The 20,155-nt window shown below is 38.8% G+C and overlaps 1 protein-coding gene across 2 annotated transcripts in view; it reads right to left on the bottom strand.

Moving 5' to 3' along the window:
* Slc16a12 (solute carrier family 16 member 12) overlaps nucleotides 1–10,277 on the bottom strand; it is an 84,234-nt gene extending 73,957 nt beyond the window's left edge. Inside the window, exon 1 of one of the 2 annotated variants that reach the window (XM_020177762.2) lies at nucleotides 10,143–10,277. The gene's annotated coding sequence lies outside the window, so the exon portion shown is untranslated. The remainder of the gene's footprint in view (nucleotides 1–10,142) is intronic. The other variant, XM_074078802.1, reaches the window with a different exon arrangement.
* Nucleotides 10,278–20,155: the final 9,878 nt, after the last annotated feature.

Below are 20,155 nucleotides of genomic sequence, written 5' to 3'. Positions count from 1 at the left end.
AAAAAGGTAATGTCTGGAGTTTGAAAGTCAAGAAATCATAATACTAGTTAAGAGGTCCTTTATTTGGGGTGGGGAGTGCTAAACTCAGGGCCTTATGCTTGCTATGCAGGTACCCTACCAGTTTAGCTACTTTGCCAGCATAAATCTTTTTTTTTTTTTTCTAATTACACATGGTTGTCTGAATGGCTAAATTCACTAGGTAACCCTTCAAGTTTATCATATCATTCTGTACCTCAACATGTATAGAGAAGGGGCTCTAGAGATTTGTATAGGAAAGACATCTTTGCCCCCTGATCTTGACCTCACCAGGCTACTCATGATCCAAGTCTCCACCCGTAAGCACTCATGATCCAAGTCTTTTCATAGTTATGCACAAGTATATGTATAAGAAAATATAAAATTAAGTATTAAAAGTGAACTTCATTGACCAAAATATTATACTGAGCTAACGTGAGTACAGAGAAGTGTACCCAGCCTATCATAGCTATTCCTCCAAACTTTATCTTTCACCCATCTTACCTCTCTATAAAAACTCTCTGGGAAGACATACGGCTTGAGCTGAATGTCTATACTGATAACACCTAATCTATTCCTTGCCCGGAATATATCTAACTTCTCACTTGGCTATCTCTTCCCATAAGCACCAAATTATAAAATAAATAATACTAAAGTCTCCCCAATGCTTTTTCAACACAGATACTTAATAGAAGCTGGAAACAGTTAGGGCCTGCCAGAAACATAAACCAAATTTGACAAGAAAAAGGAAATAGAAACATGTGGCCTAGTTGCTAAAAGTTTGTTTTAGCCAATAAATCTTTCCTTCAAATAAAACCTTACTTGGAAACCCAGTATGTGAAACCAAGAATAGCACACCTGCTCAGTTGGCAGACAGGGCAGAACATCAGAAAGAAACCCTAAGTTGGAAGATAGACACCTTCCCTCCTACCTATCCACTGCTCTATTCCCTGTAGCAGCCCTTGAAGTGCTCCTTGAAACTCGCAGAAATCTACAAAACACAGTTCAAAAACCACTGATCAAGATCTATAAAGATGCTACATTTTAATACAAAAATTAACAGGTAAAGCACATTCGGGGAAAGCTAACTGGCAGCCATGAGTAAGAATCTTTATGAGTACTAAAAACAAACTAAGAACAGCTACTTTTTTTTCAAAAGAAATCAGTTCTACTTATTTATGTATTCATGTATTTGTGTATTCATGTATGTATGTATGTATGTATGTATGTGTGTATTTGTGAGGGTTGGTGCTAGGAATCAAACTTAGCACATGCCAGGGAAGCACTCTGCCACTGAGCTACATCTCCAGCCCCAAGGCCAGTTCTAAATAGTCCCATTTACTCAGTCTTTTTCAGGTTTTATGCATCTCACCACATTTTCTCAAATATAGTCATAATGACAAGGAAAGGCCTAAGATGGATCATACTTTATTGAAGTTACATATGACGAGGTTTAAACTTCTTTCTTACATAATACCTTTCTAACATAAAAATAAAAGTCTTATATTTTGATATAATTAAATAAAAGTATCCAGTGATAAGTCTAATTATTAAGGTTGACAAGTTAATCAATTTAAAGAAACAAATAGTAGAGTGAGGATAGGGGAAGGAGGGTTAGTGCACACCTGTAATTCTAGTACACAGGAGGCTGAGGCAAGAGGATAGAAAATTCCAGGTCAGCCTGGGCTACATAGTGAGTATGAGACCATCCTAAGCTAAACAAAACAAAGGACAAAAATAAATAAATAAGAAGGTATGGCAAACAAAGATATATCTGTAAGTTATTTTAGAGGAAACATTGTTATTATAAAGTGAAAGGCCAAATTATTGTCCTCAAAAAATATGCATATATGATAAAGTACTCACCAAAGACATGAACAAAATTTAGCCAATTTGGTTGATGCTATGGTTTCAACATGGTTTGTTCCTCAAAGGTTCAAGTGTTAGAAACTTGGTCCTTAATATGTCCATGTTAAGAGATGGTAGGACCTTTAAGAGATAGGACCTAGCACATATAAAAATGTCACAAAGAAACGCATTAAAAGTTTTCTTTTAAAAAAAAGGAATGAGGAGATAAGAAACTGTAATAGAAGGGGACAATTTGATCCAAGTACATTACGTATATGTATGGAAAATCACAATGAGACCCTTACTTTGTACAATTAATATACAATAATAAAGAAGAAAAACAAAAGCTGAAAAAAAAAGGAAAACATGATATGAAGTGTGGGAGTTGCAGCCAGAGCTCACCCCTTACCTCAATGACCTTTTGTGTGTTGTGAGCCTTTCTGACCATAGAAGCAAGAAAAGAAGCATCCTCGTTCTCCTACTTTCTGTCTGGGTGTATTTACTTGCATATTTGCAAAATAGTAGCCACACATCCATCTACTGAATCTGCTCTGTCCAAGACCCTTTGGGCACAACAGAGGATCAGAGAGGTAGAAAACTTTCACTCTCAGTTACTGCACTCAGTCACATTTGAGGATGTGGTCATGGACTTCACAAAGAAGAAGTGGGAATTGCTGAACCCATCACAGAGAGGGCTCTACAGAGATGTGATACTGGACAACTACAGAACCTTGGCTTCCCTAGAACCCCAACTCAGTAAACCCATTCTGATCAACCAGATGGAACCAGAAAAAATATAGACAGTGGGGAGAATTCACTAAGATTCTCATTTAGAAGGAATGGTCTCCTTAAGACCCAACAATAACAACTTATTCAAGATAGTTTGGAAAAAGATTCAATGGCAAGGAGTCATAACATAGAAGTGATCCTGTCAGACGTAATAAAATTACTGAAGCCTTGGGGGGGGCGGGGAAGAGGTGGGGTCTAGTGAAAATTGGCCATTGCCCTGGGAAATGATTAATGCTGGTCTTGCAGACTGAGATTCTTCCTAAAAGAGTGTATTGTTTATACAACAGGAAGCCTGCCCCCTGAATCTTCCTGGGGCTTTCTAACTCACCATGTGAGTCAGAGCACATCATCATGTGCTTCCACTCGATGCCATCTGTGATAATGTGACAGAGCCAAGGAGACCTTCACAAGAAGCTCAACAGGTGATGCCACCAGGTCTTGGACTTTCAGACTCCAACACTGTAAGCTCAATAAACCTCTTTTCTTTAATAAGTGCCCAGCTTCAGGTATTTTTTATAGCAATGGAAAATCTATTAACATGGTTGATTTGGTTGTTCTGTTATCTATAAACATAAGCTTAGTGAACTGCACATGGGGCAAAAATGAGTGAAAACTCATTCAGCCATTTTAAAAAATGAAAAGAAGCAAAAATATACCATTTTTAATTTTCATCCAACATGTTTAGAAGATATGACAACAACCATTTGTTTCAGTAACATTTTTTTCTGAAGAAGGGTAAGATAATTAAATATTACATAAGTCAGGGTTCTCAACCCTGGTTGCGCGTGTGCGTCACAAAAGAGCTTTAAAAACCAATGGTGCCCTCCCAAAAAACAAGATAGCATTTGTTGCCCTCAATGCAGAGAAACTAATGCAGAAACTTTAAAGTGACAGAGGCCAATAGGAGAAGGGGACCAGGAACTAGAGAAAAGGTTAGTTCAAGAAGAATTAATTTAGAATGTAACACATATGTACAGGAAAGCAATGCGAGTAAACTCCCTGTATAGCTATCCTTATCTCAAATAGCAAAAACCCTTGGTCCTTCCTGTTATTGCTTATACTCTTTCTTCAACAAAATTAGAGATAAGGGCAAAATAGTTTCTGCCTGGTAGCAAGCGGGTAGGAGGTGAGAGGGAGGGGGCGGACAGAAAGGGAGGGGGCAGGGGGAAGGGGGCAGAAATCACCCAAACATTGTATACACATATGAATAAAAGAAATTAAAAAAAAAATAATAGCAATGGTGCCCTGACCATACCTCAGACTTGCTGAGTGGGAATTTTTTAGGGTAGGGCCTTGGCACTAGTATTTTTTTTTTCCCTTCCCTAGGTGATTCTAATGTGTACTCAGCATTGAAAACCACTGAGTCTTGAATTGACTGATTTATGGATGCTAAGTTGACAAGTATCAACTAGGACAAGCTGCACCTGGTTGATATCAGTTTGATACTAAGTTTGAACTTCCTCAGTTGTAGCTACTTAATAATGATAGTTAATATTGGCTTTTGTTAGTTGTCTAGCTGAACCACATCTGACACTCTACTATTTCTTTAACTTTGTTGAGTGTATGGGTTTTTGGTTTTTTTTGGTGGTTCCTCCATGTCCATGATGTGACTGTTCTGAAGTTACAGATTCAGAGAACTGAAGTTGCTATTTGAAGAAGCACGGCTGGTTTCAATAGATAAATATGAGTTCATTTCATGGAAAGTATTTCATCAAGCTAAGCAGAATTATAAAAAATGGTTGTCCCCAAAATAAATAATTACACCCTTAGTTTGTAATATGTCACATAAACCACAAGATGGTGAATTGTTCTCAAGAATATATTGAAAAACTATACCCTACAAATGTTAGGGGTGGTAAATCTTAAATATTGGTGTAGTTAGCATTTTTCATTGCTATTCTGTTTACATATGAATAAGGGCACCATAACATAGAGTTCTGGGGAGAAAGGGTTACTGATTTTTATGTGATTTGGAAGCCTTGAAAACTAGGCTCATGTCTCCTCTGTAATCTTAAGTAACTAATTCTATGTCCACAATAGATTCAGAATAGATTCAGAAGCAGGAATTTCTATCCAGATACAGGGAGATGAGCTATTTTCAATATATACTGGGAGCAGTCTGAAATTGGAACTTTAGAAGCTCCCTCAACTGAAGCAATCAAAAATCATTAGAACAGAGTAGAAAAATCAACACAACATATTTTATTTAATTTCCATGTTCGTTACCTAAATAAATGTAAATTAGATAACTAATCTTTAGACTGGAGTTCCGTGTTGCCTTTCTTAGTTAATCACACCCAGATTTCTTGCTTTCTTTTCTTAAAAGTTGAGAAGGACTTTAAAGAAGCTTATAAAAATAGCAGAGGGCAAAATCCTTCTAGATATTTTTACTGTACTTTCCCAATATTTTATAGCTGCCTATTCTACATGTAAGTAATAGTTTGTTCATGTTGCTTTTTTAAGCTTTATTTTTTTAATTGAGATAAAAATCCATAATATAAGCTTCACCAACTGTTTAGATTGAACTCTTCAAGCTTCTTTTTCTTGAGGTGGGGAATCAAACCTAGATCCTCGTGCATGCTAGGTAAATGCTCTAACATTGTGCTACACCCCCAGTCCTAATGTAATCATTTCAAAGTGGTTTTTAGTATCTTCATAATGTTCTGCAAGCATCATCACAAAACAGAAACCCTGTGCCAGTGTCAGTCACTCCCAGTTTCCCCTACCTCCGTGTCCTAGACACTGTTAATCCACTTTTGGTCTCTATGGACCTGCCTCTTCTGAACATCTCATATAAATGGAATCATACAATAGGTGGTCTTTAGTATCTGGCATATATTTACTAACATTTTCAACATTGTTGATTTTCTAAAATGGCTTACTTTCATGGGCTGCTCTAGTTTGGATGTTGAATGTCCCCCAACATTTTATCACTAATGGGCGGTAGTAAAACCTTTGACAGTTAGAACCTTATAAGATGTTCCTAGGTAAATCAGTGTGAGTCAAATCCCTGTATAGCTATCCTTATCTCAAATAGCTAAAACCCTTGGTCCTTCCTATTATTGCTCATACTCTCTCTACAACAAAATTAGAGATAAGGGCAAAATAGTTTCTGCCGGGTAGCGAGGGGGTGGGGAGGAGAGGGAGGGGTTGGGGGGGTGTAAGGGAGGGAATGGGGGAAGGGGGGAGAAATGACCCAACATTGTATACATATATGAATAATAAATAAATAAATAAATAAGATGTTTCTAGGTAATTGGGCATATGCTTTGGGGGATTGGGGACCCTATCCATTCATTCTATCTTTCTCCTCTTCCTCCCCTCCATCCTGGCTATGAGATGAACCATTTTCTTTGCCATATGCTCCCTGCCATTGCCATGCAGCACTCTCAACACAGATGCAAAGCAGTGTGTTTGCCAGATCTTGGGCTGGAATCACCAAGACTGTAAACCAAAATAAACCTTCTCTCTTTATAAGTTAAGTATCTCAGGTATTTCATATAAAAATATGAAGGTGGGTAACATATGGGTCCATGTAGCAATCAATTTAATTTTCATAGAAATAGCATTCTTTGGCTTTCACATTAAATCATTTATGCAATATTTAATTACAAAATTACAGTAACAAGTACAACTGACCTAAACAGGACTATGACCAAACACCACTGTATCTGAGTGGGAAAGAGTAAAATAGATCAATTTATTATGATGATACCTATTGTGACAGTGATCTCTGTGCTCTGAGTAACATCAGTATGTTTCAGACAGAAAGGAGAGCATTAGTTAGTCCAGAGAGTTGTTTTACTGTTGATGTAATAATTATGTCTATCATATAACCAGGCACAGTCTCAACTGGTCCCTAAAATGAAGTCTTCTGTATTCAAAAAGAAGCAAGAGGGGCTGAGGGTGTTAGCCCAGTGGTAGAGCACTTGCCTAGCATGTGGGAAGCCCTGGGTTCAATCTCTAGTACTAGAAAAGAAAAAACAAAAAAGAAGCAAGATGTGCTCCCATATATATATATATATATATATATATATATATATATATATATATTTATATATATACTTTTGTCTGTATAAAAGCTTTATCATGCTACTCATCTCTCAAGGAGCAGCTCAGAGATTTTCCCTATAAAGTTTTTCCTAATCTTCAATTCCTCTCAGTTCCTATATGCTCTTTCCTTTAACTTTCAAAGTATTTATCTGTCTCTAATAGGCATGCAATGTCCTTTCTTCCAGACCAGGCTGTAAGCTGCTTCAAAGGCAAGTCTGTGTCTTTATATCCCCTATTACCATCAGCAAAGGAAAAAGTGATGCTCAAAATACAATCTACACAAACCCTTATGAAAGTCATTAATGAGAAGGAGGAAAAGTTCAATAAATATTTATTAAATCAATAAACTAATGAGTATACTGAATAATTAACTTCCTACCTGTCTATAGAACTACTCCCCGACACATCAATGTGCAATAAAAGGATGGATGAGTATCCAATGGGGCAAAGTGATATGCGAATAGAGAAAAATATCAACTCCTCTGGGGCCCAGCAGGCGTCAGAAATCATGACTGTCTCCAAGTGTTTTATAGACACCACCTTTAACTAGGACACTCTTAGATAATGACACTTCCTCATGTCCTTTGATGTAGAGCAAATTAAAAACAGACACAGAGATTCTTTGTGTTCCAAATCCCCCAACATTTTCAACTGTGGATTTGCTTTTTCTCGATGGCATTAGATGACTTTAATAGGTGAGTTTTTAGACATACTAAAAAAGTACTCATAGGAAATAGCTTAAAATTTGGCAATTTTTAAAAGCAAAGCAATTGATTAGAAGAAGAATGCAGAAACAACCCCAAACACTGCACCTAACACTGCCAAGTTCATTTTGATAAGCTTTGTTAAGAACAACAAACATGCCTGAGCTTGCAAACCATGCTGTTTTGAAGAAAATACAATTCAGAGAGTTAGAGAATACTTAAAACTGGAATGCGTGGTTAAAAAGAAAAACTACCATAGTGACAGATTTACCAATAAGTCACAACACTGTGCAACCTATTAATATGGAGGAGAGTGTGGGACAAAATGTAAAGTGATACAAAATAAAAACAGAACACCATCTACATAAATAAATAATAAGCCAGCTACATTTTACAAGCTAATGCAATTAGTCTCCAATACTAATACAGTAGCACTAACACTTTTGAGAAAACTAATCTTCCCATACCTCATTAAGTTTAAAGTTACCACAATGATGTCCAGTTCATTTGAAGTCCAAATAAACATACTTTAAGTAACCAAATGTGAGAACCCCTATTCATATATCATAGTCAGTTCATAAAAGCCAAAACAACTTCATCTGAGTTTATTTTTTGTTCCCCATGATTATACGATTGACAGAATCATGGGATTGGAAGGATGATGATTAGGACATTTAAGTTCATTTCCCTTCTTTAGGTAAAACTGAAATTCTTTTCTATCTGCCTAAGAAAACCCTGGACAAATTCTAATGAATGACTTATAACTTGCGCTACACAGGATTAAAGTTCATTGTTTTGTTCATGACACATCTCAAATGTCCAGAACAGAGCTGAACATATTGTAAACACTTAATAAATATTTGTTGAGCCAGCTATGTTGGTGCATGCTTATTATCCAAGCACTGGGAGGCTGAGGCAGGAGGATGGCAAATTGGAGGCCAGCCTGGAACTATACAGCAAGTTCAAGGCCATGCTGAGCTACACGGTGAGAGTCTATCTCTAAATAAATAAATCTGAACAAAATTGAAAGATAAGCTGTGAAATTCAATGCTAAAATGCTAGATAAATCAGTTTAAAATTCCTTTAAATTTTAAGTCATGACTTCTGTTACAAGCAATAAATTAATATAAGTTGGTATTAATCACAACAAGCAAATAGTTCTCCAATAACTCAGTTTTCTCAAACCAGCTCCAAAACCATAAATCATGCCTTTAGGTCTTGCCAATCTTCACTACAGAGAACACAGAATCAGAAGAAACTCCATGGACAGATGGGGCTAGACTTACTCCTACCATATTTTGATTCCTTTTCTTCTTTGGGGTTTTAACTAAGATGTAGCTACACATTCATCTTGATGTAAGAAGAATTTAAAGTATTGCTTAAAGTTAAGGATTCCTATTTTTTAAAATATGCTACCAAGGTAATTTGACTAAATTAACCCCTGTCGTCTATTTCAGACTCCTGCTGGTTTAAAAATAGTTAATAAAAAAAACAAGAACAGGAAAATCATATGATTAGGTGATTCTACTCATATTTTTGTTCAAAATGCCTAGAAGCGAAGTGCCTAGAAAACTGACCAGAGATAATGCCTGGATTCCAGGGTTGGGTCCATCTTTAATCAGTGCACAGTAAGAATTAAGGCAGTCCTTGCCCACCTGTGTCTGAGCTGCCTGACCTATAAGTTGAAGAGTTTGAATCTAGTAGATGATGACCTCTAAAACCCTTTTTGATTTCTAAGATCCTGTGATTATAAGTGATCAAATTCAGTCACTCAATAACTGTTTTTCACTCTTTAGTTCTTCAACAGACACTGGTTGAAGAACCCGTGGAAGGGTTCTGCACCATTATTCCTAGTTTAGCCTGACTTTGGAGGGGAGGCAAATTATGCAGGGGGCAGTTGATTTCAAAAACTAGTGAGCTCGGATACCTGTGGAGATGGTGTGTTCCTGAAGATTTTCCTTCTGGGGTAAGCCTGCTGGGCCTCTGGAGTGTCCAGCTCTTAGCAAAGAATCAGGTAGAAGGAACTAATTAGAGGCCCTGTCAAAGTGCAAGTGTTTGATTTAGAACGCTGAATTGTGAGTTCGCACTACAGGCATCACCGCTTTTGTTAGTGGATAGGAAGTAACTGGAGAAATAAAGTTCAATTCACTAAAACTTTTGAAGGATCTTGTATTTTTAATAGACTATGCAAGAAAAATAAATATTACTGGAGAGAGGAGTGTAAAAAAATGCAACGAACACAAAGGGTCTAGGAAAAAGACGGTTCTCTTGCACAGGGAAGTCTGCACTTGGAAACCGCAGGAGATGGAGACCAAAGCCACTCGCTTCCCAGCCACTTTACCCAGAATTTCGACCAGAGCGAAGCACGATACAGTCGTATGTTCTCCCTTCTAACCCAGCAGGCTAGCGGAGGGACCCAACTTAGGGTCTTGGGATCGCGGCGCAGGCTGAGCCCAGGGGCAGCAGAGAGAATGGAGCGTCCGAGAGTTCGGTCAGCTCCAGCACCCACCGCCCTTCCTCTAGTGAAGCCCGAGTCACCTAAACCACGGACCCAATCAGAGCGGGAAGAGCGCGAGCCGAGAAAGCCGGGCGCTGGAGCCACCCGGGAGACCACTCCGGGACAGCGCTCTGAGACCAGGGTCCGGCGCTCCGTAGAGCGCGCAGACCACCCAGCTCCCTGGCCGACCCCTGCCGCGCCCTCCACCTCGCACCCGGGTCCCGCCGCGTCCTCACCTCGCGGGGACCGCTGCAGCCCTGGCGGTGGAGCGCAGACATGCCCCCGAGGCGCACCCGCCGAGCCGCGTCCCTGCACGGTGGCCCCTTCCCGGGCCCCAGGCGCCACGGACCGCGCTTCCGAGGGGCGGGGAGCGGACAGGGCGGAGGCGTCACCGGGGCTGGGGCCAGGGGCCCGGCGGACAGCGCCGGGGGAGGGGAGTGTCGCTGGGAAAAATCCCACTTGATCGGTCCCCAAAATGCACCACTGGCTGGTTCAGCCCCGCCGGAGACTGCCGGGCGGGCGAAGGAGATTTATCACTGGGATGCGCTGAGTGCTGGGGCTGGGCCAGGGGTGAGGGGCGCGGGGAAGGAGGGACGCCTATCAGTTATGTAATGCATGGGCCGGCTTGTGTCCCCAGCCAGCTTGCTCCGGGACTGTCAGCTTCTCCCCGGGAACAGCCGCGCGTGCCCCTGGCCTAAACAAGCCGAGGGGGCCCCATGTTCTCAAAAAGATTCTTTCTCTGCAGGGTCAAAGAGCAAGAGGTCGAGAAGGAATACAAGGACTCCTTTTTAGGGAGTCCTTGTATCTGGCTGAGATCCGAACCCTGCCAAACCGCCCTAACCATTCCACAGTGCCGAAAACTGAAGCGCAGCACTGTTACTTGAAAGTGCCAAATGGACTTGGGTTCAACTCTCCTGAAAAGCCCTTAACTTCGGACGATCTACTTAACTCTCTGGACCTCGGTTTGATCTGTAAATTAAGAGAGAATAATAGCGCCTGCTTCATTTGACTTCTGAGAACAAAATGGGTGAGGTGCGGATCCCCGGTACATAACACTTCCAGTAAACCTGAAGAAGCTGATGCCCAAGTCTTCCAGGAGGTACACCACGTAAGGAAGTCTCCAGGCTAACCTCCTTCACAGAAGGAAGGCCTCGGGACTGACAAAGTCTGATTCCAGATTCTACGCCTTTGTCACTCAAAGAATGGACCCTGACCTACCGACCTGGAAGCTTGTTAAAAACGCGGACTCTCAGGTCCCACTACAGAACCTCTAAGTTAGAATCTGCATTTTAGCAAGAATCCCTGACGATTCAGATGAACACCAACATTTCAAAATAAATTAGAATTTTGTAAATTTTGAGAAGGGGACTAAGAAGTTGCTAATCAGTAGTGGGCAAGATTTACTACGATTTACTACGTATGATGTTTTAAAATAAGAAAATCCTTTCTCATTTTACTCTCTAACCATTTTTTCTCTTCACCTTCCCTCACCTTCTTGCCCTTTTAAGTATAAATCTAAATTTAAGTTGTTTTTTCACTTGCAAACATACTCTAAGTTAGATGTAAGTGACTATTAGTGAATATATCTTTAAAACATACATAAGAAGGAAAAAACACAGCTTGTTAAAGAATTCATTAGCACTGAAAATTAACCTATAAAAGCAGTGGCAGCAGTGAGCCCTGGACTCTCAACTGTGAAGGTCTTTAGGTTAAAGGTTTGAATACTTTTGTGTTTCAGAAAAACTCTTCTCTGTTAAACATTTTTTGGAGAGGCAAGTTAAGTTCCATTTTCCATTTAAATAGTGTAGGACAACCAGTTCTAGAAAGAAAAGGAAAGGAAGGAAGGAAGTTTGGAGAACAGAAACCTCACAGGCTTCCTTCAGAGTCACCAGTTACAGGGCCTTTAACAAATCCAAAGTAAGTATTTTGTTGATTTCATTAAGTACTCTGCTCTTGTTTGATCTGAGAGTGTTCAGATTTGGTTTGTTTGATTCTATGTCTGGGAGAAGGAATTTCAAAAAGAGTTCAGTAATTGTGGGTTGATGATGATGGTTGATTGATGATTGATAATGGGATAGCAGAGCCTGATTTCCAAAGGTGACTTCCTGTGTGATTTCCCTCCCAGGGCTGTTAAAATGACTGCTACCTTAAAGGTGGACAATGTGGAAAGACAGGTTAACAGAGGAAAGGAATCTCCTTTCTGTTAGATTGAAGTGTTGGAGTTGCTGGAGAGGGAAGAAACTCTGCAGCAGAAAAATAAAGGTAGGATCCTAGAAGCCAATCAGAGAAGAAAAGAAATACACAGCATTCTTCAAAACAGCACTGTCCAATAGAGCGTTCTACAGTGATCAAAATGTTCTATATTTGCTCTAAAATATGGCTATTTTGTATTTCCTTTGTAATTAAGTAATCAATTAAATTCAGTTTTCTGTGTGCTTTTTCGTTTGTCTCTCAGTGCTAGTCTGTTGCCCTGGCCTCATTTCAAGGGCTCCATATGAACATGTGGCTAGAGTCTACCACACTGGCAGCACATAAAACATTTCCTTTATCAGAGCAAGTTGTCTTCTATGGTGATGCTTAAGTATCAGTATTTGGGTAAGGAAGATGAACCCAGATAGGAAGCTTTTCTGAGACATAGTCATTTGTTCATGGGAGGTGGAGAATAATAATTAAACTTGCATCACTGAGTCCCTGTGAAAGTCATAATGACATAATGTATAGAATGTGCCCAATGCAATGCCTTGGAAATAGTAAATCTGTAAAAATGTTTAACCTATATTGGCAATTAGATTCTTTGTTTGGCCAGGCTCTAATTCTGACACTTCTCTTGGCCATCTGTGTGCTTCCTTACAAAATCAAGTTTTGTACCTTGGCTGTGCTGGTTTTGGAGCTGAGACCCATCTATAACTCCTATTGCAAGACCCATTGCAATGGTACCTCTATCTGGTAATGGTCCTGAATAAAGTCTTCCTTACCATGGTTTAACAAGTGTCATTGAATATTTTATTTTCTTTAACAGAGGGCATGGTACTTTAGTCACATCATTATTTGTTAAATAACATTTGCTGATGTGATCAACTGATCTGATACTGCATTAAAGCTGTGCTCCAACTATCTCTCCTTCCCCATCCTCCCTACAACTGAGCACTACCTGTACTCGTCTGGCCTGGAGGCACAGCATATTTGGCCAGTCCCTATCATTTGTAGCCATATATAACAAATGTGTTAACTGAAATCATATTGTGTTATGGTTCAGTAGAATTAACTTTCTGATGAGATTCTGAGAAGTATGATACCTAGGGTACAATCATTATGGAAGGAATTGTTTGTTCTTGTTATTTGATCAAACAAGGATATGTAGACTCAGCAAAGAGCAATGAGAACATTGGTTCCAGATAAGGAGAATTTAGGAGTGTCCACATCAGAATGGAAGCTACCGGAAGGTTGGAGATTGGAGATACAATCTTAAGGCTTAGGCTAAAATAGAATTTAACTTTTATTTTGAAGACTAATAAACATTTTAAGGATAACTACAAACAACATGAGAAAGATGTAATTATTTTAGGCCATCAACTCTACACATTAGAGCAAAATTATTCTCTGGATACCAAGAAACTGATTTCTGATTAACCATCCTCTTAAACTCCTGTTCCCATGACTTCTTCAATAACATTATGGCTTGTGGGCACCTTTCAATCCTACTTTTTTATTGTCTTCCTCAGTTTCTCTTACCATTTCATCTCTTTTCTTAACAAACATTTTCTTAGGTTCAACCCCTACTTCTCTGCTCTCCTTTCTGAAAACGTATCTCAGGCTAACACCTGCTATCAGCAGCATTGCAGTTCCAGTTGTGACCTCCCTCTGAACTCCAATTCTTGTCACCAGACACCCAGTGGAGAGTTTCACTTGCATTCTCTCCAACTCATCACTTCAAATTTTAAAATACCAGGAACTAAAGTTTTCATTACAATTTGCTCTTAGCTCCCCCAAATCGCTGCCTTGGTCTCTGGTGCAAAGCCATGGAATATTTTCAATCCATTAATCTTTTTCCTGAAGTCATAACATAAAGGGAAGACATTGAATTTGCAATCAAAGAATCAAAATAAAAATCTGTATCTACCACTTTTTAGCAGTATGGACTTCAGAAGTTTCTTAGCTCCCTAAGCCTCATATTTCTCATCTACAAAATGATGTCATTATTATTACCATTCAAAAAACATGGATTGAGCAGTAACTTATTTCAGCCTCTTTGCTAATTACGTTAGTCCCTCAACCTTTGCACAACTAATATTTTAGACCTGACAATTCTTTGTTGTGATGGTGTCCTGTGCATTGTAGAATACTTAGCAGTGTCTCTGGTTTTTGCCTATGAATGCCAATACTATGTCCCTTAGTCATGACAATCAAAATTATCTTCATACATTACCAAACATCCCATGAGGTCAGAGGAAGACTGAAGGAGCAATGGTACCTTCCTGTCTGGGTGCTTCAGGAATTGCAGAAGATGACAATAAAAAGTCACTGGTGTAGTTCTTGATCTGGGACACCATTTGCAGAATAGGGGCGTCCGCTCATTCATGAAACTCTGACATAATGAGTTGTTCTCTGAAATCACAAGTGAAAGCACATTTTTAAAGAAAAAATTTAAATTACACTGTCCTGAATTGTAGGCTAGTAAATATTACTTTTTGAATTTAAACGACACTAAAACAAATTTCTTACTACATTTTCTTAGTAGTGTTATCTATCTGCTGTCACTGCTCTCCAGCCTAATATTCCCTCATGTATCAATCACTAGAACTACTATAGTTCCATTACTTCAGTCTCTCTTCCTACCCATCTATACAACTAACTTTTCTGATACTCTTTGTGTGCAGCAGTCTTCTTACCAGAAGTTCTTTTGATTCCTATTTCCCATACTTTTGTTTGTTGTTGTTGTTGTTTTGAGACAGGGTCTGTGTATCGTGGGCTACCTTTAAACTCAAAATCCTCTTACCTGAGTGTTGGAATTACAAGCTTGAACCACCACACCTGGCTCCTACTTTTCATATTTACTTCATGGAAATGGAACTCATTTGTCAATCTGTGAAGTCATCTTTCATTCAGTCATCTTATCTAACCCTTCATTGTCATGTTCCTGAACACTGATTGTCAACCTGTCACAGCCTCCTTATTCGATGAGATCACCATACACAGTCTTTCTCCCACTCTCTTTCCCATGCCTAAGACTGTCCCTTCTTTTTCTTTTGCCTAGGGGGAGTTGACAACTTTCAAAGTCCAATTTAAACCTCAATTTTTACAGTCTGTTATTGTCTTTGAAAGATGTCAAAAAATAAGATGATTAATGGTTAGAGACAGAAATAGATAGTTATAAGATAAATCAAATTTAGTAAAATGTTACTCTATGACCTAGATAGCAACATATAGATACTCACTGTATACTTTGTTCAACTTTTTTATTGATTCATGAACACGGTCAAAAAAATGTGCAAAGCCCACCTAAAACCCAATACTTTATTCATAAAATCAAATTGTCATGATAAAACCAAGAAATAGTAAAATATAAATAATGAGATAAAATTCAAAAAGAGCATCCCAGTTTCTCCACAAAGCCTTCCAATCAACTCTAGCTATAGTCATTAAGAAACCAAGTTTAGGCAACAGGCAGATCTTAGTTCAAAGCCCAGATCTACCCCTTGTTATTCTGGTGAACTTGTGCAAATTACAAACCTCAGAACTTCACTTTTCTCATTTATTTACCTTCCTTGTAAAACTCTATGAAGTTTAAATGGGATTTATACTTTTAAAGTGCTTAGCACAGTACTCCATAAATGTTAGCTGAAAATAAAACAAATACAAACATTCCTCCTTCAAACACCTAGAGTATAAGCCATTTTGTGGCAGGAACTATTTCTGTTTCATTTCCCCAATGAATTTAATAAGTCTTTGCCAAGTGAGTTGTACAATGAATGAGTATCAGCTGTGTATCACCTTTCCCGATCGCCTCTATTGTTTCTGCTGTAGTAGATTCATTCAGGTAGAATTTACGAAGTCTCTACTATGACATGGTCAAAAAAACATGTGCAGAGCCCACTTAACCCAATACTTTATCCATGAACACCTGAGTGCAGCTGTTCACTTTGAGCATTCTCTGACCCTTCTGAGGATACAGCTAGACTAGAAATACATGTTTGTATGGAAAATGGGAAGCAGAGAAAAGTGACTGGTCTTGTCCCTCAATCAGATGAGAAGATGAAAAAAAGGAGGTAAATTCTCCACAGCTTGACCCACAAACTTTCAGACTTCCATTTCTTAATTTCATTGGATCAGGCCCTAATGGTTTAATAACATCATGCTTAGTTTTCAAGTTAACATATTCAAAATCTTTCAAACTTTTATGTGATTTTTTTCCTTCAAGTATATGTTTGGTTTTATCACTTTGCTTCTCCAAATTTTATTTAAATAAAATTATGTAATTTCCTTAATGCTAAGAGCAAACTCTTGAAGGGAGAGTTGTGAGTAAAATTTATCAGTGTTCCCTGAGTTCCTATGACATGCTAGACCTTGCATAAATGTTATTTTATGCAACTTTCACAATTCCTGTTTTCCAACTGAGGAATAGTGGCTCAGAGTGGTTAAAGAAATTGCTAGTTTGTAGAATTAGTAAATGGTGCTGGTCTATGGAAACAGATTATCTAAGTCTGGGGTAGATTGGTTGCAAAAATTGCAGTGATTCTCTACACCATCCCTATTTCCACATCCTTTGCAATGTGACTTTGTAGCTCCTCCCAACAAGTGTTGGGGCTTATTTCCACAACTGTTAAATTGGGGCTAATCCTATGAAGTTTTTAGCCAGTAGAGAAGGAAAATATTAGTTAGCCAATTCTGAATCTAGCCCTTAAGAAGTTATGTCTTCAGCTGTTTTTCTCTCAGTGCTCAGGACTGGCCTGCTTGAGGAGGAAAGAATACATGAAGCCAAGATGAGTCAGCCCAGTGACAGCTAGACACCAGGTGAGCCCAACCAAGACCATCATGGCTATTCTGTCTACAGCAGACAGCAAGTGCCTACCTGAGCCCACCAGGACTACCTTAAATCATCAAAACTGTCCAGCCAACCTACCCATTCATGTGCAAAAAATGTTTACTGTTGGAACCACTGTGGTGTGGTTGTTTGTTATACAACATTATTTAATCAAGAGATAATTGACATAAATTCACACAGCCTACAGATCTTGAATACTCCTTATAATAGTTTAAGGAGAATGCAAACATCTACTAGAAGAATTTTTTTCATGTTTTTTTTTAGCATACTATTTTATTCTTTTCAGTTACTTGGGAGGAAAAGAAAACATGAGAAACACATTAGAAAAGAAAGTATGTGTGTCCAATTTAATGAGCAACTAAATTGCAAACTAAACTACAGTATGTGGTTTTCCATTTCAATCACTACATAAATCCAATGCAAACCAACCAACCAGTATTCTAGAACATCTAGTCTGTATAGGACCTGTGCTCAGTACAGTGATATTTAAGACTTGGTTCCTGTTTTCAAGGAATTTACAAACTAATTGGAAATATAAATAGCCATGCAAATGAGAGAAGTTGGATACCAGTAAAGGAGTTCAAGAACACCTTGCAATAATAAAACGTATATGGTCATTTTGTTTAAAACAGAAACAGTACTTGACCATTTTGATAAAGGAAGTCAACCCTTGCTCAGAGATTTCGGAGGAGAAGTGGAATGCTTGGGAGAGAAGCTGGTGAGATGAAGACTGATCTTGTAGGTGGGGCTGAAGCTCCTTCTTGGTGCATTTTAATAAGCAAGTAAGAAAGCAGTCTTGGTAGGTAAAACTGCAGGTGATGTTATTTGCAGTGGGAAAGTGCAAGGTGTATTTGGTAGCAAGTAAATAAGTCATTTAGATGAGAACAGAGAAAATCAATAAAACAAAGTGACTGAATAGATATGGAGTGGAAAAGACAGGAGAAACCTGTGTGTCTCTAGACAGAAGGAAGTTGATCATTAACAGCTAGTGAATGATTCAATATTGGACATGTGGAGCTTAGGATGGGAGCAAAATACTCAGCTAGCTGTTGGAAATTTAGGTCAGGAGCCAAGGAAAAAAGTCCAGGTTAAAGGTGTGCTTTGAAAATTTTTAGTGCCTGAGGGATGAGATGAAGCCAGAACAGCAGGGCAAGGACTGGCCCTTGGGGAAAGCCTACAATGTCTAGTGGGGAGATAAAGGAGATGCATAGCTGACACTTAGGCAGGAGGGAGCCAGTGCCACGTGAGTTCCATATGCATGAAGAAGGAGAAGGGAGAGAGGCATATACCAGCAGAGGGGAAGTTTCTTTCAAAAGAAGAATGAGTGATAATGAGTAGGCCTTCCTCACAAGACCAGACTGCTTTTGTAAAGCCATTTGAAGAAGTGGATAGTTCCCACTGGACTGCACATCTGCTAATGACAGAAACACAAGTGCAGACTTGTCTGAAAAAGTTTTGCTCTGTTTACCTTTTCTGACTCTCTGGGCTGATGTTAATGAATTAATTAGCAAGTTTCTGCTTCACCTTTATTCATTTTAATAAATTCAGAAAGTGCAAATTGAAGAAAATATTTCATCAGGATAAAGGCAGTCCAAATAAATAAGGTATGTAGGGTTGATACCTAGATACAGTGGTACAGTAGTACAGCAATTCCCAAGCACACACAAAGACCCAGTTCAATCTCGAACATTGCAAAAAAAAAAAGAAAGAAAGAAGGCATCCAGGTAAATGAACAATGGCCAGATCTCCTATTAGTTTCTGCATTACAAGTACATTTTAAGTGTTATCCAGGTTACACAGTCTGTTGTTTATTTTAAAAAAGAAATTACAGTGTAGTAGAGACAGATTTACACACATTAATGAGTTATTGAGGTTATCGATAATACTATGATAACATCATTAAGTTAATAAAGTAACTTTCACCCAACTTCTAAAAATGTAAATAATAGTCATCAGTTATATTTTATTTTAATAGAATGTGAAGAATAAAACATAACATGAAAAAAAATGCTGCCTTGATTTTTGTTTTTAAAAAGTTTATAAAAAGAACCTGTAAGTCTGCCAGCAAACTGCTAGCTGGTTTCTTTATAGTGTTTTCACCCAATTTGAAGATTAGCTGAAAGCAATGTGTCTATAATTCTCTGTCATCAGACACAGTTCTGTTAACGGTTCTGATCCATATCTGTTCTAAGTGCTCCACTCCAGGAACATTACGCAAGAACCAGAATCTTAATAAACTCTCTAAGTGGCTCAGCACCCTAAGATTTGAGAACCATGATCTAGGAATTCTAGGGAGACCCAAGAGTCATTGAAAAAGAGGAAGTGGCTCTAACAGACAAGACTCAGACATACCCCTTTTCCTTCTCGCTTTAAGCAATTTTGGCTTTCATCTAAACCGTTCACCAAACCAGAAATCTAAGTCATCCTTACTGTATCAAACCATCAGCTAACACTGTCAATTATCTCATCAAAAAGATCTTAAAATTAACCCTTTTCTCCATTAGCACTGATGGCACCCCTGCCATTTTTCTTCCCCACTCCTGCAATCACCTCCTAACTGATCTTGCTTCTGCTCTCAGCCTCCTGCTGTCCACTCTCTTAAAAACACTGAGAATGATTTCATTAGAACTTCCATGGTTCCCAAAGTGCTGAAACTAAATCTGAGCTCCTCTAACCATGGTCCATAGGTGTGTCCTGCCCTGAACCCTGCCTGCTTTTCCCATCAACTCATTCACATTTCTCAGATGCCACTACACTTAGCAACACTGATTTTCTTCTCAGCACCAAGCCAGGGCTCTTCATCCCTTTTGAAAAAGCTTCAGTTTAAAAATCAACTTTCAGGCCAGTTATAGTAGCCACACCTATAATCCCAGCTCCTTGAGAGGTAGAGGCAGGAGGAGCACAGTCCAAGGCTAGCCTGAGCAATGTTATCTTTCCCCTCTTCTGGAAAACACACTAAAAGCAGAAGGACGAGAAGCAGGGAAGATGGCTCATGTGGTAGAGCATTTACCTAGCAAGCAAGCACGATGCCCCAAGTTCAATCCGCAATACCATGAAAAAAGCCAACTTTCTTCTGAGACCATTTTACTTAAACTCAGTCTCCTATCCATTATTCTCCATCTAAGTGTGTTTTGTTTTCTTCAAACATTGATGGCAACCTGAATTTTTGTTGTTGTCATTGTTGCTGTTTACATTTGTTTTCTTTGG

Source organism: Castor canadensis, chromosome 7 (genome assembly GCF_047511655.1).
Source record: "Castor canadensis chromosome 7, mCasCan1.hap1v2, whole genome shotgun sequence".
NCBI lineage: Eukaryota > Metazoa > Chordata > Mammalia > Rodentia > Castoridae > Castor > Castor canadensis.
This window is presented reverse-complemented; position numbering and strand designations above follow the sequence as displayed.